At 41.2% G+C, this 22804-nt stretch overlaps 1 protein-coding gene across 1 annotated transcript in view; it reads right to left on the bottom strand.

Annotated features, from left to right (window-relative positions):
* Nucleotides 1-22804, bottom strand: part of LOC142101166 (uncharacterized) — a 91843-nt gene that overhangs the window by 22879 nt on the left and 46160 nt on the right. The window lies entirely within an intron of this gene.

The raw sequence follows: 22804 nt of genomic DNA, 5'->3' as shown, positions 1-22804 counted from the left end.
AATGTGCACAAGTAGATATGTGATGTCACATCAGTTCCTTTGGTTCATTAAGGACCCTTCAGATCTTAAATGACCCTTAGTTTTGTTGTCCTTGGATAAGGCATTGAGCCGCTGAGTGGACAAAGTTGGTTCCAATGAAGGATGGATAACTCACTACTAATCAGATGCCACAGCCTTCAGCACTAAACGTTTTCTACATCTTAAATTCTCTATTAGACAAAAGTTATCAAAACCATTTATCAACAAACCATGTGTATAACCTCATTGATAAATGAAGCCAGAAAAGCCTCTTGCTCAAGTATTTTGAATTAAACTGTAAGAATAACACTTCCCCAAATAGTAACAACTAGCAAAAGCAGCTCCACATGTTCACTGGAATAAGACTAGTGGGAAGGTCTGAACCCCTTTTGTGTCCTAATTGAGGCCTCACTACCTTTAATGCCACTAATATAAGCCTGCACTGATCTATTATCTCAAAGGTCTCAGTGCAAAAACAAAGATATACAGAAATCACATTTCTCCAGTCTGTAAATTGTATTGAATTTGATTGTACTGGGACTTGGCATACTGTCTATGGGAAGTATTGGGGAGGGGTAATGGCAGTGTATAAGTACACTGATACTAGGTCTGTTGTAAAAAAAAGAGGACTCATTAGGATTTGTCTTGTGTTTCATTTGTAAAGTTATAATCTGGCATCTCTTCTTTGTCATTTGTGGAATATCTTGATTTTAGACAGCAAAACCATTTCAAAACCAGAGCCCAGGAGATCTAACCCTAATTCAGGAGCCTCCCATAATTATACCTTGAAAGCGCATCCATCGTTTACACACGGTGGTAACAATGTTAATTTGAACTCAATAGAGTATAGCGAATTCTCAAGAACACTGGTTCAGAACAGAACAATGGCTGTGTCTTGTGTCTGAGTAATGACACCAGTTCTAAGTGACCTGAAAGGACGCGTTACCATAAATACTTGTTGGCTGCCACTAATCTGTATAGGTGGGAATTCCTCTTTAATTACGTAGATATTATACAATATGCTGATAGCACAGTTTTATATACATCTACCAAATTAAAAAAAAATAATCCTTGTAATGAAATAATGAACGCGTTTTCTATCGATGGTACAAGGTCCCAACGCTTTGCACTTCATTTTGCCTGACCAATCTGCTGATAATCTGCTGTTTTGGAATATCACAGCTGTTGGCCTAATGTTTTTTAAATTTGTTTCTTGGAAACGATTTGCCATTATGTCAACCTTCCCCCACCCACCCTTTCTTTCTTTTATACTCTCCCCTCCACTTTCTGCTATATTTTAATAATACTTGAATAAATCATTAAGCACTATTTAAAATAAAATTAAATAAAATAACGAATAGTAACACACAGGTTTGTGTTATACTATCAGCAAAGCTGACAACATCTAGATATCACCTCTAGGGGGCATTGCTGCTAAGCAGGTGCAGGTAGGGGCCACGCTCCCCTACAATCCCTATCACAACGGGATTGTAGGGAATACAATGTACTTTAAATATATTTTAAATATTGAACTTTAATAAACAATAAGTTGTGAATCCCAGATAATAAGTATAGCTAATGAGAACTGATTCTTATACCCAGAATAAAAGGTACTGTACATTTGGCCAATTCTGAAAAATAGAGACATTTTACAGCAACATAACTAGGGACTGATTCTGCCCTATGTCATAACATAGAAACACAGGATTTGACGGCAGACAAGAACCAATTGGCCCACTTAGTTTGCCCATTTTGTAACCTATGGTAACCTCAAACTCTATTTGATCCTTAGGTCTTTGTAAGGATATCCTTATGTCTATCACGGGACAGGGGCATGTCCATATCAGGGTGAGGGCGTGTCCATACCAGAGTGGGTCACTCCCCCAAAGGGCTGCCTAGCACTGTAAAGCACTAGGCAATTCCATTAGATACCCCCCCCCCCTCCCAATGTTCCCACCCACGGGACAAACATGTCCCTGGACGGAACAGATTCCTAAAATCAGGATTGTCCCACTGAAATCAGGACAGTAGAGAGGTACGGTTTCTATGCTGTCATTGATAGTTCAGCAGCAGCAAGTAGCTGAACTACCAATAATAGCACAGACGGCATCAGGTAAGGCGACTGCACAGCCCTCATAGGACTAATACTGGCATTGTTAACAACACAGTGGTTCCACAAATGAAGTGATGTTAGAGGCAGGCAGGAGCAGCATTGCTTGTTTCACCGGCCAGCATCCTCGGTGACGCGGCTGTGCATGAAACCAATGGGCTGGAGTCATAGGAAGGAAAATAAAATTGTGGACTGACGGTAGAGGGTAATCCAGGCCCCTCAGTTCTCATAGAGCCCTGGGCGCGGGCTTATGTTGTGTGATGTGTGATCCTGCTCTGTTACGTTACAAACACATTTCAAACTAATTGTAATAAATGTAAGCGTCAAGAAGTACAAAAATAAAAGGTTAAAAAAAAAGAGCTCGATAACACAGTAATAGCGCTGTGTGACTTCTGTCGTGGAACTGGACCAGCGGGTTGTATTTCTGTGAGATCCCTGTATACCGGTGGAATGTTGCAGCTTGTACAGTAACTGGATCCCCCGCGGATGACTTATATCTGTTATGCACCCTGACGGCAGCACTGAAAGAGATGAGTCATGTACAGAGCATGGAGAGCATATGTAGTAAACGTTCCAAATAATAAGGTACAGAGAAAAAGAAAACCAGGATTTTAAAATATATAACAATTTATATGTATGTACTGTCCTGGTGGCTGCAAAAATGGATAGGCGTCATTATCTGGAAGTCGTAATGGGAACTGACAATTGAGTTGCACCTGCTCCCTGAACAGGCCAGACGCGTTTCACACTAAAGGTGCTTTCTTAATGGATCAATGAGCGAACACTAATAATGCTGTAATAAATTGTTATATATTTTACAATTTTGGTTTTATTTTTCTTTCCCCCTATATTATTTGGAACTTTTGCTGCTTGACTGGACAAGTGGAGGACCAGTAAGGGGGCAGAACAGTTGAAATTTACAAATACAGGTTTATCCAATCTGGATGTAAAGCTTATGCAATACCTGTAGTGGACAGTGGGGGTGCTATATAATGGTGCTTGTACTGGCTACGCTTCAGAAGAGTTCATTGTAGGGTACTCTAACTGCAGGTATATTCTGTTTACGCAACTAGGGGCATGTTAAAACAATTACTGTGTGAATTAAGGGCATATTGATGGAATTTGGATACATAATATATATATATATATATATATATATATATATATATATATATAAAAAGGTACTATATGTAGGTGTGCTTGCTGGAAGCCTGACCAATATTACAAATTATGCTGAGGAAAATAAGGCATAACATTACAGGAGCTAAGATATTCTATACACCATACGCGCCGTTCCCACTGAGCTAAGGAAAACATTTATTTAGTCTATGATCTCCCATAAAAGCATCGGAAGAGGCTCCATGAAGGACCCTTCAAGAATACTACAATAAGCGTCATTGTTAGCAGCAGATTGTTTTGTGCACAGTTACAGACTGGAGCGTGAAGAGGTCATCAGGAAATCTATCCTTTCCTGAGCTCTCGGCCGATACTAAATAAATATATTGTAGGTTTTAGGTATCAGACATAAAACAAAAGCTGTTTTTTAGCCTCTTTAGTAATGTCAGGGACATGCCTCTGTGCTTCAGCAAATATGTTGTTGGCCTCACTTACTACAGCTCTGCTCGCTCAGACACTACGTTTTGGCAGATTCACAGTGGTTCCATATCTTCTCCATTGTGTATAATGGACATAATTGTGCTTTGGGGTATTTTCTACGCCTAGGGAATATTTTTGTACCCTTTTCCTCATTGGTTCTTCTGAATGAGCTTGTTCCGGACCTGTTTCGAATGTTTTTATGCCTTCATTTTGTAGTCTTTACTTAGATATGCACTAACTACCTGGGGAGGCCAGAGAGACAGGCGTACTATGCTGTAATCATTTGACACACCTTCACTACACACAGATGGACACCAATAAACTATCAATGTGACCTGTGAAGAAAGTTGGTTACTTCAGAGGAAATCTAGTATGGATATAACAAGGGGGTAAATACTAATGCAATTTTTTGTAATTGTTCATAATTAATAGTGGTTTGTGTTGATTAGTGTCATGGTTCCATATTGTAACACAGCAAAATGTGAAAAACATCCAAGGGGAGGGTGTGAATACTTTTTATAGCCAATGTATGTTAGGCTCTTCTTAAGGGGTACATTTACTAAAGATTCTAAAAGGGAAAAGTGGAGACGCTGCCCAGAGCGACCAATCAGATTCTAGTTATCATTTATCTATTACAGTCTAGAAAATGAGAGCTAGAATCTGATTGGTTGCTATGGGCGATACCTCCACTTCTGCTTTTGGAAGCTTTAGTAATTCTACCCCTAAGTGTGTACGGAATCTAAGCTGTTCTGCAGCTTTTCACTATATTATAAATTAATAAGTGGTGACATGACAACCAAATTTCACGATCAGTGGTAGTATAACAAAATGTAAAGCCTATCACTATCCAGCAATACTGTCTGTAAAAAAATACAGGAATACTGTAGTCACTTAAACCAGCGGGACTGGGTTGGGCTCAGAAAACCTGCAAAAATGAATAGGAAGACACATCATTTTGTAGCAAGACAATGTATTTTTATTGGTATATTATTCAATTATTATTTACATTATTATTTATTATAAAGAGGTAACCATGAGCGTGAATTGTTCAGGATAATTTATTTTACACAGATGAATTTCTGTACTTCTCAGTTTCCTCTCTCCCATACCTCAACCCTCCCTGCGGATAACTGTATAAATCTTTATGGACACACAGACATCTGTATATAATTGGAAACCTGGAGTCCCTGAAATTTTGACCTTTATATGTCTTCAGTAACTGACTTCTTTCTGCAGCAGCTTGTATTAAAATTCTTAATGTCACCTTCAATATTTTATTTTTCCTACATTCCTATGTATTTACATCAGGGCCAGTAAAAATAACTTGGCTTTAAAATGTAAATGTAAAAAAAACATAATAGGGAGGTGTCAGATATTGACATAAATTTCTAAATGTTTGAAAACTACTAGAAGATGCTCTGCTGTAGCTGGGGTGGGTTGTAAGAAGGTCACAGGTTTGCACCGAAAAATAAACCTTTTTCGGTTATGCAGGAGGGTTGGTTGAGCAGAAAAGAGGCAAAATATCTTACATTCACAGCCAACAAAGCGGCTGGTATCTTGGTGTATTTTGTCATCATTAAAATCTATGAATTACACCATACAAAGCTTTCAAAATGAATGGCACATGATAGGTTGGAGAGGAGTGGTCGTCTTTCACCTCCCTGTTTGAGCTATACAAGCTTCACCATGATGCCCTCTGGAATGAAAATCGCTCCGGGCACTTTGGGTGACACGACATCTTTAGTAACTCCTGGGAGAACCACTGCTGCATGTCGCTCCGACCTTGGCTTGCATCAAGAAGGCGTGGTTAACAATTAGGCAATTGGTTGACAATTGTGGGAATTGTGGTAAGCCAAGTGGGGGATATGGTCTATTGGCCACCAGTGGCCTACATCTCAAAGATGCTCCTGGGGTGTGAAATGGCATTCTTCACCATCACAAAGGAGTGCCTAACATTTACATGAGCACTCAAGAAGCTGCAGCCTTATTGGCCAAGAGTTGTCTTTGGTGACTGACCAAACCCGATGAGTTGGTTACAGTGATCCGCTGGGGATGATGGGAAGTTGTTGAGGTGGAACATTGGCATACGTGAGATCTAGGCAAAGATAAAAGGAATACAGATGACCTATGCCACCAAAGAGGGGGGGGGGGCAAGATCATACAGCATGGACAAGAGAACCGGCATCTCGCTGTTGGTCCCAAGGTCAGCCATCCTTCTTATGGGTGTTTGGACTGTAAAGGGAATGGTAGCGAGAGGGGCTATCCACCAGGAAGGGCCCCAATGCCAGCGCTGGCCCAATTAGCCCAGGACCCCTTCCCCTATCCCAATACAATGAAGGGTCTATAAATCAGGAGGCTGGAGCGGGGCCCGCTAGACTCACACTGCACACTCCGCATTCATGATAGATTTGCCACTAGTTCATGACTTTGCAAAACATAACCCAAAATGTCCTATTTCTGAGCAATATACTTGAAAAACACCAGACTTGTATCTGTACAGTAACTAGAGAACACTCGTAAGCATCTGTTAGTTGTTTGGAAAGTGGAGAACTCCAGTAATCAGTGCTCAATCAGTGAATGAGTACAGGGCTCCGTAAATGTACACACTGAAGTCATCTGGACGTGTGTAATGTGCTTTACATTCCAACTCCCTCCAAGGACAGACTGAAGTTACATACATATGCAATCAATGAATAAGAATGCTGCTATTTCCAACTGAAGACAAAGGTCATGCTCCCTGCTCTCGCATTAAATACTCGCAGGACATATCATGAAACATCTTTTAAAGGTCCACTAAACCACAACTGTTAATTTTCTGAGCTATGATACTAAAATATATTGTTCAGTGTACGGAAAGTTGAAACAATATAAAATAACTTAATAGGTCGCTGAACCATCACGTGAAGCCAGTACGGCCTGTAGGCACCATAGCCTCGAGTCTACCAACATCTGGAATCGGGTGTGAGGAATACAGCACCATTCTTCTACAAGACAGTAACTCAACAGACTCTTGGTCCACGGTGGTGGAAAACATTGTGTCCTCTGTGGATAGGAACATCTTGGGAGACACCACTCCCGTCAAGAAATAAATGCTGCAATATGGGATGAAGATGATGATTTAGTACCACTGAGTAGTGATTAGCAATTCTATGGGAATCACTGCATCAATCAATATAATGCTAAATGTTAACAAATCCTGAATGATTAGGCTCCAAAACACAACAGTCCATTATGGCCAGATAAAACTACCCCATAGCACAGGCATATGTAGGCAATACAATATATGAAAATTGTTGTCAAAGAGCAATAATCAAATATAAACCTCTATCAGCCCCACCTGACTAATATTTAGCATTCTAATGACCCTAGAACCACAGAGACCATCCTCATAACTGCCACACAATACAAAGATTATGCCCCCCCAAAGCTGCTGTATTTTTAAAAAAAGTCCCCTCAACCATTTCATCAGCCCCGTTCAGCCTCTTCACCTGCCCCCTTTAGCATTGTCACCTGACCCCATTAGCATTGTTCGTCACCTAACCCCTTTAGCCTCTTCACCTGCCCCTTTAGCATTGTTATCTGCCCCCCATTAGCATTGTTACCTGCCCCATTAGCTTCTTCACCTGCCCCTTCAGAGTTATCTGCCCCATTAGCCTCTTCACCTGCCCCTTTAGTTATCTGCCCCATTAGCATTGTTACCTGCCCCATTAGCCTCTTCACCTGCCCCTTTAGAGTTATCTGCCCCATTAGCATTGTTACCTGCCCCATTAGCTTCTTCACCTGCCCCTTTAGAGTTATCTGCTCCATTAGCATTGTTACCTGCCCCATTAGCCTCTTCACCTGCCCCTTTAGAGTTATCTGCCCCATTAGCATTGTTACCTGCCCCATTAGCCTCTTCACCTGCCCCTTTAGAGTTATCTGCCCCATTAGCATTGTTACCTGCCCCATTAGCCTCTTCACCTGCCCCTTTAGAGTTATCTGCCCCATTAGCATTGTTACCTGCCCCATTAGCTTCTTCACCTGCCCCTTTAGAGTTATCTGCTCCATTAGCATTGTTACTTGCCCCATTAGCCTCTTCACCTGCCCCTTTAGCATTGTCACCTGCCAACATTAGCCTCTTTACTTGCCCCTTTAGCATTGTCACCTGCCAACATTAGCCTCTTTACTTGCCCCTTTAGCATTGTTACCAGCCCCTCCGCCCCCAGACATTAGGACTTACCTGTTGTTCCTGGGCAGCAGTCTTCTCTCCAGCGCTATACATGACAGGCAGCCTGGCAGCGATCGTTGCTAGCTGTGATCTTGGTGAAGCCAAACAGATATTAAAGTACTTCTCTTAAATGCATATAATTCTGTTTACAATGCGCTCTGGTTGAGATGAATGTAAGTTTAAAGTCGCATTGTATCTTGCGTGAATTTGCTCTGTAAATGCGTCAGAACGGAACTTACGCCAGTGAACGCGAATTGCATGCAAGACATGTCCGAATGCAAGTGACACTTACGACGTCCTATGTCTTTAAGGGCCGAATGGGAAGGGAAGGGGCGGATGAACGTAGACAATGTACAGTAAGGGCGTGCCGAGGACGTTCCGATGCAGGTGAGGCAGATTCAAGTCCTGGGTCTCTCATAAGTACATTTGTTTTAGCTGTATCACTTGCACCAGCTACAGAGCAGTGTAAGTGCTGGCTGAGAGTCTTTGTATTACAAACTACACATATGCGGTGCCACTATATAGCACAGAATAAGTAAGAGATCTGATTAATGTAATGGGAAAACAAATTTTAAAGAACAGCTTTGTATTAATGATTATAGTATTATACTATGGTCATTTGTTTGCTAAACTATTTTTGTAAAATGTGTTCTGACGGGACATTATATTACACATATGCATGTGCCTATCCTGCACTCTATTCTGTCTATTAACATACTGAACGTAACGTTATGTTTAGATAGAGCGTACCTACAACCAGATTCATAATAAAACTATCCTGATATCCGCATGGACTTCAATACAGGCGGAATTATGTTCCAGTTCTGTGCTCTTTTTTTAACCGCAAGTTGCATTCAGATGTGAATCAGGGCCACAATATTTATTACAGGGGCATTCTTTATTTATCAATGACAGCGGCTATAGTTATTTATTGCTTATGAGGGCAATACTTATAGTCAATAATCGTGGCACTACAAATTCATGTAGCCCTTGCGTTCATGTACATGCTGGTAGTTGTAGTTCTACAAGCTCCAGCATGCAAGAACACTCGTGGGCTGCCAGAGCATGCTGGTACTTGTAGTGCCATTAGTTATTGCATTATATTGTGACAGTTTTACCCTATTATCCCACGTGCATGCAAATATGGATGCATTTTTCTATGGTGTAAATTATCTGATGGCCATCTTTATATCAGGCCCAAAGTATGACCCAAGGAATGGCTGTGCTAACCACAGTCTGGAAACGCTGCTTCTGGAATGCATTACAGCTAATAAAGGGACAGACAAATAACTTATGAGATTCCCGATCTCACATGTTGCTCAGCTGTATAACCGCTAATGTATTTTACAGAACTGGTAATTTGCTGTACACTTGTGATATACAAAGAACAGGAGCTTCTGAAATCCGGAGGGATTTTCATGTCTGATATAGGAGACACCTGCTGCTTATTATTCATACTTTGAAGAAACTTAATTAGGATAATTACAATGTGATTATGAAAGTCATTGTTACACTGATGAGCCACAGCTGACCAGGTGGTACAGAACGAATAACCCCAGCCTATCCCAATGATGGATGGAGTATCTGTTGTCTGTCTGACCTGTGACCTTCCTAGTACTGGGATTGGTGAATGTGTGATTGCATTTCCTCCTGAATTTTGTTCCCGGTTTTGAATGTTACGTGTGACAGGTAATAGGTACATAAAAAATTAAGAGGGATGCACTTACTATAAGCAGCCATATTTTTACTTATTTCAAAACTACTTATATTTACATCACACATACAAAAGCATGACAGCACATATGGTGCAGACTGTAGCGAACACCAGGCCTGATTCATTAATGGACGCATACTGAGCGCAATGTGCGTGCACAGAAATCGGGAATATGCATGCCCAAATTCAAGAAGGAGCAAATGTGAATGAATTCGGGTGGAGGTCTGCTGATAAGACACCGCAGGATACGTCCAATACCTATGTGGAATATAAAATCACAAGCAAACGCACAGAAAAAGAAAAAACTATTCAGCTAATGTCACCTGTTAATAATATATGCATTAATGATAAAATATAAAAAATACGTAAAAAGTGGTTTTTTTTATATATATATTTTTCTCATTAAATGTTATTAATGTCTACTGTACATAAAATACATTTTTAAAGGTGCTTCTGATTGCAAACTCATGTTCTAGCTGCATACACAGCCGTCATCACTAGTAATCAGCACTTACACCCGACCTGTAGCTGGTGCAAAGGATACGGCTGAAAAACAAGTATCTGAGAGATGCCCAGAGCTTGGATCGGACGTTGGTGCAATAGCTTGAGATTGGCACGCCCCTTACTGTACAATGACTAAGTGCAAACACCCCTTCCCCAACCCGTTCCCCTCCCTAAAATCTCCATAAAATACACAGAGCAAACAAGACTTCGGACAAACTTATCTGGTTGAGGGGAGGAATATATATCCTTTCATCTGCAGCAAGGAAAATAAATTGAGGTGGCATAGTCAATAATATTATGAGAAAAGAGATTGCCCATAAACCGAGAGTCACTCAAAGAAACATACTTTCTATTGAAGATAATAAAGGAAACCTCTTTATGTAAAGAATTTTCTCTTCTGGTGCCAGACACTGAACATTCTCACCTCTTTGTCCGTTTTACCCAGTTTATTAGTTTACTATGTTTGTCGCCAATTGTAAAGCGCTACAGAATATGTTGGCACTATATAAATAAATGATGATGATGATGATGATGATTACAAGCCAAAAAAATTTGAGAGTGCCACCACCACTGCAACATCTACAAACTTTTACAAAAGTACTAAAAATGTTAGAGGCTTCCGTGTTCTTCCTTTTTTGAAGCTAGTTTGTTCAGGTTAGGTTGACACTACTGTTAATCAGACTGCGAGTTGGCCAATCTGTGTTTTTTAGTCTTGAAAAAACTTTCTCACAACTTGTAACAAAAGCGGAGAACAGACAGAACAGATAGAATGCAACTTTCTCCATTGCTGAAAATTTGACGGTAGTTCACCCCAAGCACTTGTAATGTCCATGAATCCATTGTCATCTTTCAAAATGTCATACCTCCTGGCTGTACACCAGACGGGATGCTGTCGTACTCTGTGAGGAAGGAGGTGGAGCAGGAAAGGAGGACAGGACACGGGTGCCCTTCAAAATGTCCTGGAGTGCCACCTTGTGTGCCAACAGTGATGGACGCCTGATCTAGAGAGAGATCTCCATAGAAGAAACAGTTTCAGCAATAAATGGACAGAAGTTGAGTAAGTCATCCGGTCTGAATGCCCTATTGTAAATTGTTTAAACATATACTCCTTCCTCATTTATACAACCGCTTGAAAGCTAAGATTACTTTAATTCATAAAGTGGATACATATTCAAATTAATGTAGCAGCTATAGACATATATCCTTATCGAATAATGATATTAAGATGGTTTTTGTTTTTTTTTCAAATATTAGCAAACAGCTTAAACCAGGTCTCGCCTGAATTGATCAATAATTATCAGATGGGATTTGTCCTGGTTCGTCATATTGGGAACAACACCTGCTGAACGATCAATGTGATGTACAGAAATCATAGAGAATAAGATTCCATCTCTACTCCTTTCCTTGGATGCTGAGAAAGGATTTCACTGCATTTTTGTTACATGTTATAGTCCTATAGAACACAAACTTCTTAATGGGGATCAAAGCCCCCTGTGTGAATCCCTCGGCCAAGGTACTAGTTAATGATACAACCTCTATAGCATCATTAGTAGAAGTCAGAGCTGGGTGTCCATTATCATTGGCAGAATTAATAAGAGCTAATAAGGACATTAGTGTGATAGAGAATACAGTTATCCTTTTTTGCTGAATACATTCTTCTTACCCTTTCCAACAACAGTAATATAAATAGAATTTCCACTCGGTAACCAGCGTAAAGTCAGATTTACACACATCAGGACAAAATCTTATTTTCTGGCTCGGGGCAAATTGTAACCAATAAAATGAATATTCTGCCTCAAATTTTGTAAGTCTTTCATGTGATCCCAATAGCTCCTCCGGTTGGTATTTCTAAGCAACAAAAATATATATCCCGATTTGGATGAGTACATCACTTAAATCCTCAGCACTGAGGAACAACTAACACTGGTGGCAGAGGTTTACCCCATATTAAGGAATATTTATTTCACACTTAAGTCAGCTATTGGCTTGGCTTTTCCTTTCTGGAGCTTTAAGTCGGGCACTGATTGAAAACACCCATTATGGAGGCTATATATTTGGTATCCACTTAGACCAGTCAAAACAAAATAATATTTTGTCTGATTTTGAAAATCCTCTGCTGCCTCATTCTGTACCAAACAATATGACTACAGAGCCCTCCCCCTTCACCTCTGTCTAGCATAATCCAGATTCTCCACAATCATGCCCAACTCATTCATGGAAGAAGTTGAAACCAGGTCCTAATTTTATATATAACTTTGTAGATCGGGTCACATGGCGCTTCCTAGCTTCATTGTCTAAGAGACATGACATTTGCCCAGCAGGGGGTAAATGTATCATACCGAGAGTTGTAACATGCATTGTAACATGGTTTTGTCCAGGAGACTGAAATAAGAAGTTTCTTCAGTTAAGATCCTTAATGAATCAGGCCCCTAATTCATAAAATATATCCAATCCATTAGATAGTGTCACAAACAGATGCTGGATGGAGGTCACTTGCCGGTATTTACGCAACTGAACTTGAAGGCACGGAGTCTAACGCACCCTGGTATTCACCAAGTATACCTGCAAGGAGGTAGGAGGTATTGTATTAGCTGCAAGGGACGCGCAGGTAGCAATTCTCCAAGACAGTCACCGGCGAAGCGGTGGTGAACAGAGAATAGTCAGACAGTCCGGGATCAAACACCAGTCAGGCAGCGAAGTACAGATTCGATATCCAAGAGGTGGTCAGGAAGGAGCGTGGTAGCAAAATCAGAGTCCAGAGAGAGAGGTCAAAGATCAACCCAGGTCAAGTAACACAAGCAGGGTTGACCTAATACTCTCCATCCTAATGGTGCCAGAATCAGCTTTAACTAGGGGTAGGGCAGGTCTGATTAGGTCCCCCTCAGTGACGTGACTGACCGCCAACAGCTGAGAGAAGCACCCCCGTCGCCTGGTAATGGGGACATGTGCTGTGCGCTTGCGCACAGACGGGCAGAGACAGCCGCTAAGCAATGAGACACTACCAGCCGGAAGAGACAGTCGGTCATCCCCAAGCAGGAAGAGAAGTGTGGGGATGGCGTCTGACAGGTAGCTCCAAGGGTAGCATTCTGGGGCGGTGAGAGGAAGGTGGGGTGCCTGTATAGTGGGACGAGCCACCATGCCTATATGGGCACACCCTTGAGCATTTATGGAATGGACCCCAAAACGTTGCTCTACCTTGGCCCAAAATTCCTCCTGGCGGCCCTGGTACCATCGGTCCACTAGCATCCGCAAAGAGAAGATCTTAAAACTGAACAAAATATTTTTCCGAACTTCTAAGGCACAAGATCGCCTGTCAGAATTTACAATAATCAACAAAAAACAAAATACAATTTGTCAAATGCTTGATGACTTTGCATTAAAAAAAAAAGTGCAGGGAAAGTGCTTGTGGTGATCACAAATCATGTACAAATTCTCTATTTCTTTCTTTCCAAAGATTACTCCAGCAACTTATCTGCTCAGTCTTAGCCACAATCATGTGGTTGCCCGTTATCATTCTGCTGTTTGATGAAAGATTTATAGTTGTCTGCCATATTTTACTTAAATGGGATTTAAAGTTTTTTAAATCACTGTATTTTATGAAAGAAATATAATTTCTGTGCATGTTGTGTTATTTCAATTAGCACAATGTACCATAAAACTCCATGGTTCTGTTGTAAATTATGGAGCTGGGGACGAGTACAGGAATGCCCCCTTTTTTTTTTCTTAGTGCCCCCATAATCCTACAGCAAGCCCTAAATAACTACATGCTTTGAGCCTATAATGAGCAACAAAATTGAAACCGATACCCCTGAGGTGGCAGTAAAACTGGGCCGTTCACATGGTGCAAATCCTGGGAGGCCCATTACATACTGGAACATTCTTCCAGTTTAATCTATTCCCGCCGCATGTAAATTCATTATGGGCGAATAAAATCCAGTTCTAGCAATTTAGACATGGTGACGGTCGCTAAATCGTTTCTATTTCAAAAACTGTACGAATGTCCCAATGCTCCCTGACTCGTCCAGCAAACAAAGCGAAAATTTTAGACCGGACTAAAGACGCCATCAAGTCGCACAATTTGGTGCACAGTGGCATCCTACCAGCTACAGGGTGTAAAAGCAGTCACGTGATTTCACAATACAAGCAACACTGCTTTAGTACCACACATTCTTAACTTTTACTTTATAAATGACCCCCCCAAAAAAGTTGAACGATAAGTCCGAAACTTTTCAGACAACTGTTCTGGATCATTTGATATCCGTGTGATAACATTGACCAGGATCTGATGTTTGGTAAAGTCGATAGGTAAAACTGCAGCCAACATCTGTATAAGGAAACTGGTACAAGAGTTGATCCAACAGGTGTCTCGTTTTTCAGACCCACTCCCTTCAGAGGTGTGTGTTTGAAAAATCTTGTGCCCTGCCAGAAAGTTTTCCACAAACTGACTCTACACAAAAGAAAGATTATGGATTATTGTCCATCAGACTACAGCTAAGGAAAGTATCTACGACTGTAGCCGTTGTTGCATTGGACAGGTTGTTAGGTGGCTCCCTGAACTGTAATATCTTGTTACAGTGTATATAGACAATCAGTGTCTGATCCAAGTGTAGCAGATTGTTCAGTTTCCCTCAAAAATTATGTAGTCGGAATATGAGGTCTTCAAGACAGAAGTAAGTGACTACTTTTCTATATATATATATATATATATATATGTATATTTTTGGGACGGATTTAGATTATTTGCGACGAATACAGAACAACACATTTAAGTGTGGACACTGCAGAATAACTGTTCACTATGTTGCTCAGTCGTCCTCAGGAATTCTATAGGAATTATTATCGGGCTGTTAGGGCAGTAAACCATTGCTGAATTTTACTCGCACCTGCTTGTGTTACATGGCAAACAACTGGACTGAAACAGTTTCACAAATATATTTTCACCCGAGTAGTATGTGATACATAACTACATAAATCTGGGTATATAAAATGTAAACCAAGAAAATGTAAATAAAAATATAAATATAGAGATTTAAATTCAATTGACGTGAAAGAATCAGTAAGCATTATTTAGGAAGCACGAATAAGGTGCAAAACTCCTTGGTGTCTGGATGCTCCACTGGGCTCATGTCACTCCGTACGCTCTCAGGAGACAACTCTGTAGAGAAGCGGAACGTTCTGAACAGGTGCATTGTGGGAAAGTGTAAACATCACATGAGAATCCAACCTCCTAACACTTTATTACCTCCACTTTCAAAAAAACAAGTACGTTTCTATTTTTAACCTAAAATACTGCTCAGTTTAGCTTAATTTATGGCGTACATTAGTCATGAGAATGAGGGGCTGTCTTTAATACATGTGGAAATCTGTAGCTGAAAATGTGTTAACGTTAGAAGCACCCGTCTAGCACCACCGTGATACATACATGTTGCAAAAGTCTCTTTTGAGAAGTGTTCTAAGTTCCAAACACTTCCAGTTACAGTCCTTTCGGTATTCCTTTATCTTTCTTGCTGTAGTAATGTACATTGATCCCAGTATATTTAGAGCAGCAATCCCACGTAGAATCCCACATTTCTTTAAATAGATAAAAAAGATATGTACCTTTTAAGTATGCACCTTATGGTCATTTTTATTACCTGTCCTCTTACAAATTGTTTTCTCCTTTTCAAAATCTTTCTGAAGAGCAGACCAGTATGGCTGCCAGTTACACTTACAGACTGAGGGGTATATTTACTAAACTGCATGTTTGAAAAAGTGGAGATGTTGGCTATAGCAACCAATCAGATTTTAGCTATCATTTATTTAGTACATTCTACAAAATGACAGCTACAATATGATTGGTTGCTATAGGTAACATCTCCACTTTTTCAAACCCGCAGTTTAGTAAATAAATCCCTCTGACTCTCAGACAGTCATGGGGTGACAGAGGGGGAGAGGGAGGATTTTACAGTGTAGACAAAGCTCAAAGGGGCGCTCAAAAGCCTCTCTGCTCACTACATCATGTGACTGTGGTTACCATGGTACCCACATGACACCGTGGAAGCTGTGCAGGATTATAAATCAGTGATAGCAGTCTGAAGAAGCAAACCAAAGATAATGGCAATTACCAATCTTCTTCTTATAGTCTCCAACAGTGATTTATGTTAAAAAAAAACAAAAAAAAAAACACTGAATTTTGTTTCATGGGATTGCAGCTTTGATGAATTTCTAGACTTAATAAGCAATTGTTATGAAAAGTACTGTTCACAAGTGTATAACTAAAACTTCAGGAAACTTGCTGGAATTAAAGCTATTTATAAAATCTATAACATTTCAGATGAATTAAAGGGCTGTTCATTTTTGTTTAACCTAAACCAGACTTAACAGACGCAAAGAGTACATTTAGCAAAGCTGCAGACATTGGAAGGTGATATAGCGGAAAAAACAGAAAAGTTGAAATAAATGAAGGAGGTGATCCTAACGTAGAAGCAGGATGAAATTTGATGTGACCACCACATACCTTTATAGGATTATCTGCTGACCTGCACAACAATGTGTAGAATGATTTTACTGGGGACTTTCGAATGATTTTACTGGGGACTGTGAAGTGGGCATGAACCCTGAAAGGACAAGTAGAGGCACTTGTTAATATACGCAGTCTTACACAGTCCTCAAATTTTGCAATTCATAAATAACCCTTAAAGTATAACCGTGAGAACCAATCTTTACGTAAAAAGACAAATATTGGCAAACGGGATGTTTAAAAGGAAACAATAATGTGATATCACCACTGTTTATAGTGGCAAGACTATAGAACCTGGCTCCAGCATTAAGAGTGAATTACTGATTGTGTAAGCCCTGTGAGTGGACATTATCTTACAAGAATACACTTCTGCACAATGTTCACTGTAAAAACCTCAAATAATCATTATATGCAGGGCGATACAAGGACTATAGTAAGGTAATAGCAATTTAATGGGGCAGCACGGTGGCTTAGCACTTCTGCCTTACAGCACTGGGGTCATGAGTTCAATTCCTGTCCATGGCTTTATGTGTGAGGAGTTTGTATGTTCTCCCCGTGTTTGCGTGGGTTTCCTCTAGGTACTCTGGTTTCCTCCCACACTCCAAAAAAAACATACTGGTAGGTTAATTGGCTGCTAACAAATTGAACCTAGTGTGTGCGTGTGTGTGTGTGTGTGTTAGGGAATTTAGACTGTAAGCCCCAATGGGGCAGGGACTGATGTGAGTGAGTTCTCTGTACAGCGCTGTGGAACTGGTGGCGCTTTATAAATAAATGGTGATGATGGTGATTTAATGATCGGTTGGGAAAATAGGACGTAGGTAATAGTCAGACATAACTTGATCAATAATATTAGTGGTCACATTTAGTTCAGCAGCTTCCACTGGGAAAACATATGCATTTTATTATTATTACCATTTATTTATATAGCGCCACTAATTCTGCAGTACACTCACATCAGTCCAGTGGCGGGCTGGCCCGGGGGGCAGCCTATTAGGGCCAAGGGGTAGGCCGGCCGGCCGCCGGCCGCCCCCCGGATGCAAAAAACAGTTTTCCCCCCTGATGTCATCAGATGCGGCCGCGTCAGCGCACAGGCGGCCGCATCACATGACAGGGGATGCGGCCGCGTCATCAATGACGCGGCCACATCCCCTGTTATATGATGCGGACGCCTGTGTGCCCCCCGGCCATCCCTCTCCCAACTCGCGCCTGCATCAGTCACTGCCACATTGGGGCTTACAGTCTAAATTCCCTAACACACACACAGACACAGACTAGGGTCAATTTGTTAGCAGCCAACTAACCTACCAGTATGTTTTTGGAATGTGGGAGGAAACCGGAGCACCCGGAGGAAACCCATACAAACACAGGGAGAACATACAGACTACTCACAGATAAGGCCATGGTCAGGAATTGAACTCATGACCCCAGTGCTGTAAGGGAGAAGTGCTAACCACTGAGCCACCGTGCTGTATGTTGTAATAAGAGAGACGCAATCGCACTGGTGAGCACAGACAGACTCGCCCTTAAGTCCTGCACTTAGTCAGTTAGAGGACATATGACCTGTTTTCCTAACAGAACATAAGATGAATGAACAATAATGGTTTGTTTTATGACCTGGTTTGCAGAAGCCCTGTTTTAACTGTCTGGGATAATTTAGAGGATGGCCTCCAGGATACCGTACACATAAACTGCTGTGATTTTCTTACAGTGTTTTTGAACTTGTGCACATCATTTTATACAAAACCGGAACAGTTTCTCATTGGCCAGTGAGGGCTTGAAGAACTCTCTTAAGCTGGTATCTTAGGGCTTGACTTCACCAAGTCACGCGTACTGAACGCAACGTGCGTTTGTTTTAGAACACACGGAATTCGGCCATACGCATGCCCAGATTCAGCAGGGAGCGGATCTCAAGTTACGAGCATTGATGAATACGGGTGTAGGTCTGCTCTGTTCTATCACACAAGTTACTGCAGGACACGTCCAATACATATGTGGAATATAAATTGGCAAAAGAAATCACAGAAATAAAAAACAAACTATGCAATTAATGTCACCTGTTAATAATATAGGCATTAATGATAAAGCAGGTAAAAATAAAAATAAAAAGTGTTTTTTTTTGTTTCCCCCCCCCCATTAAATACATTTATTAGGATGATCTGAATGTCTACTGACCATTAAATACATTTATTAGGATGATCTTAATGTCTACTGGCCATTAAATACATTTATTAGGATGATCTTAATGTCTACTGACCATTAAATACATTTATTAGGATGTTCTTAATGTCTACTGACCATAAAATACATTTTTACAGTTGCTCATGATTGGAAACACATGTTCTAGCTGCAGACACGGCTGCATTCACTAGTAATCAGGACTTACACCTGACCTGTAGCTGGTGCAAGAGATACTTTTGTAATGGCCAAGGCTTGATTTGGACGTGGAAACGCCCATACTGTACATTGACTACAGGTGAACGCCTCTTGCCAGACACGTTCCTTCCCAGAAATCGTAGACTGTAGTAAGTGTGCTTTGTGCTCGAAGATGATTTGAATGTCGCTGCGTTTAGTCGTGTATGGTCTGATTCTGGGCATGATTAGATTTAAATTTGCGGATTATACGCACTAAATCAGCATTTACGCTCCTTGATGAATCAGGCCCTTAGTGTACATGCAGAACATAACATACAAACATAATCCTATTTCACTTATTTAACTGTTTATGAAAAGTACAGAATATTTGTGGAAGTTAGTGTTACTGTATCATCTTCTTAGTTACGTGGATGGCATGATCTCTTATCTCACCTCTGGTGAGTTGCAGAATTATTTACACATACTGAGATTCCAGTGAGAGAGAGAGAGAAAGTGACAGAGAGGGAACGGAGAGAGAGAGAATGATAGAGAGAGAGTGAGAGAGAGACAGAGTAAGAGAGAGAAAGTGACAGAGAGGGAACGAGAGATAGAGAGAAAGTGACAGAGAGGGAGCATGACACAGAGGAGGGACCAAGAGAGAGAGTGAGAAAGTGATAGAGAGGGAATGAGAGAGAGAAAGAAATAGAGAGAGAGAGAGAGAGTGACAGAGAGGGAGAAAAGGAGAGGGGACATGACACAGAGGAGGGTCCGAGAGAGAAAGAGAGAGAGAATGATGGAGAGTGAGAGAGTGTGTGAGAGTGACAGAGAGGGAGAAAAGGAGAGGGGGCATGACACAGAGGAGGGAGAGAGAGAGAGAGAGAGAGAGAGAGAAAGTGACAGAGAGGGAACGGAGAGAGAGAGAATGATAGAGAGTGAGAGAGAGACAGAGTAAGAGAGAGAAAGTGACAGAGAGGGAACAAGAGATAGAGAGAAAGTGACAGAGAGGGAGCATGACACAGAGGAGGGACCAAGAGAGAGAGAAGAGAGAGAGTGAGAGAGTGATAGAGAGGGAATGAGAGAGAGAAAGAAATAGAGAGAGAATGAGACAGAGAGAAAGTGACAGAGAGGGAGAAAAGGAGAGGGGGTATGACACAGAGGAGGGACCGAGAGAGAAAGAGAAGGAGAATGATAGAGAGTGAGAGAGTGTGTGAGAGTGACAGAGAGGGAGAAAAGGAGAGGGGGTATGACACAGAGGAGGGACCGAGAGAGAAAGAGAGAGAGAATGATAGAGAGTGAGAGAGTGTGTGAGAGTGACAGAGAGGGAGAAAAGGAGAGGGGCATGACACAGTGGAGGGACCGAGAGAGAAAGAGAAGGAGAATGATAGAGAGTGAGAGAGTGTGTGAGAGTGACAGAGAGGGAGAAAAGGAGAGGGGCATGACACAGAGGAGGGAGAGAGAGAGAGAGAGAGAGAGAGAGAGAGAGAGAGAGAGAGAGAGAGAGAGAGAGAGAGAGAGAGAGAGAGAGAAGCAAATCACTGAAAAAATGTTGTTTGGAAGCAAGTAGTGAAGATATAAAAGGTAAAGCGTCTATGATACAGCAGGTATAATCTTCATTTTCGTAAACGAATTGAAGTAGCAAACAATGTATTCTAAAATATGCCCATAAAGTCATGTAATTATACACTACTGTAGATGTTAAGTATGGAGCTGCGGACCTTTTTTATGGTGCCTTATAAATTAAAGATAATAATGATATTATTATAATATAAGCACAACCAGTGAAAAAGCACCTATCAGCTTCAGAGATGAATCCGCAATTAGCCAATCAGAAGTGGCTCATCATCATCAGTGTGTATTTACACCAGACCTCAGGCTGCTGTTTCTTAAAGTGACACATACATAATGCACAGTTCTTCCTCTCTGGTACTTTGCAAGTACATGAGACGAGATACATTCTTACCAACGTGTTATATGCACATTCCAATAATCCAATGTAAGCGACGTAAAGAGTAAAAGGAGAAACCTTTTTTTGGAACTTTGGTTGTTGCTAAATTCTGCTTCTGAAGTAGTAAGTAAAATAATTTACAGTGGGGGATTCCTAAAGTATGATTAAGACAGGATTTATTTAGCACATTTTGAGCCCATACTCTCAGATGACTTGAGGAATGTCTGGGAAGAGATAAGACAGCAGTGTGTAATCTGCAGATTATGAGAGGTGTCAGCGTGTTTTGTATCCAGAGACAGTAAGTGAGATAAGATCACATTCAAGTTATTGAACTTGGACTAGTGTCTTGTGATTTACCCAGAAGCTTTTTATTTTCAATTTGTTGCTTACATTACAACACTGTTTAAACAATTAACACCAGCTCTTAACAGGGGCATTTTCATAAAGGGGTGTTAACCACCACCCTCCCCTGTACTTTTGCATGGGTGTGTGATGTGGCAGTGTGTCCTTCCTGTCACCTACCTAGCAAAGACCTTAGGTCACTTGTTTCTATATTTCACAACACATTGCAGCCTAAATCACTGTGTCCACTTCTGCATTTTACAATAGAAGCATTTTTTTGCACCCATCATATTGGGTGATAAAAAGTTGACTTGGTTCAAGAGCTAACACTCATTTGATGTGGGACTGTCACTTCGCTACATTGCTTTTCCCCTCCTGCACTTTAGGTTTTGGGTAAGGTGTCCATGTTCCCGATCACTCTCCAAAAATTAGTTCAAAATAGATGAGAATATTATATATCGTGGGCCGCGAAGTGTAATTTAATAACCCCTTTAGGGTAAATATGCAGCCCCAACCGAAGAGAGCCCTGTAGAGAGAGGGCAGTGGCCGGGGGATCCCCACCTTCAGTGGAGTGAATGCCCCCATATGTAATACACAACCTGTGGGAAATGTTATAAGCCCAGAGCAATCTGGAAGTGTTCCCTTAAGTATAGTTACCAGCACTAGGACTATGAAGGAAGGTCCCAGGATATGTGGAATTACTGTACAGCAGCAGGAGGAAAACCCTGTTAGAAAGTATCCCCATACCGTGAGGGGGGGTCGCTGCATGAAGGCAGCGTGACTGTAGTTGTAGAGGGGGGTCCCTGATGTAAATGATGGTGTGCACAGAAGTGTGCAAGAACATCTGGTCCAGTTCTACCTGTACTCAGGATTACTCTGACTGTTCCTGTGTAACAACTTCACCCATAACATCAGGTATGTGACCTGCAAGAACTGCTTTATTGCTGCTAAGTGTGAGCTGGAGGAGTTGGAGTTATCAAACAATTTCTGTGCTTGAGGAAGAGCAGTTACTAAAGTTTATTTGTAATCAAATTGAGATGTGGCGCCCAATATCATCTGCACTGCACTAGAGTCTGCCTACACGTTAGATTGAGTATTTGGGGGGGTCCTCTGGTATTGGTTGCCCATACCCACAAGCTAGCCGAGGCAAAAGGGACCGCATGTAATTCCAGGCTAAGCCACCAGGGACACCCTTCACATTTGCACCAGATATAGAACTTTTTGCCCTATAATAATCTGGTTAATTCCCTCTTCACAAACACACGCACATTAGGTTTTATTTTTGTCCTACCTCTGGCGATTAGCATGTCAATCAAGCAGATTAAAGTGCTGACTGGTCCGGCTAGCATGATACACAGGCTGCTGGGGAGACAGGGGGGGGGGCTGCTATCATCTGGGTGATCTTGGGGCAGTGCAGGGGAAGTTTTTTTTCTGCTTCACGCTTTTAATGGTCTGTCCTACACATAAAAGGACACGTCTTCTTTACAAATGTAGAAAGTGTGAAGAATATACATATT

This window comes from Mixophyes fleayi, chromosome 9 (genome assembly GCF_038048845.1).
Source record: "Mixophyes fleayi isolate aMixFle1 chromosome 9, aMixFle1.hap1, whole genome shotgun sequence".
NCBI lineage: Eukaryota > Metazoa > Chordata > Amphibia > Anura > Limnodynastidae > Mixophyes > Mixophyes fleayi.
This window is presented reverse-complemented; position numbering and strand designations above follow the sequence as displayed.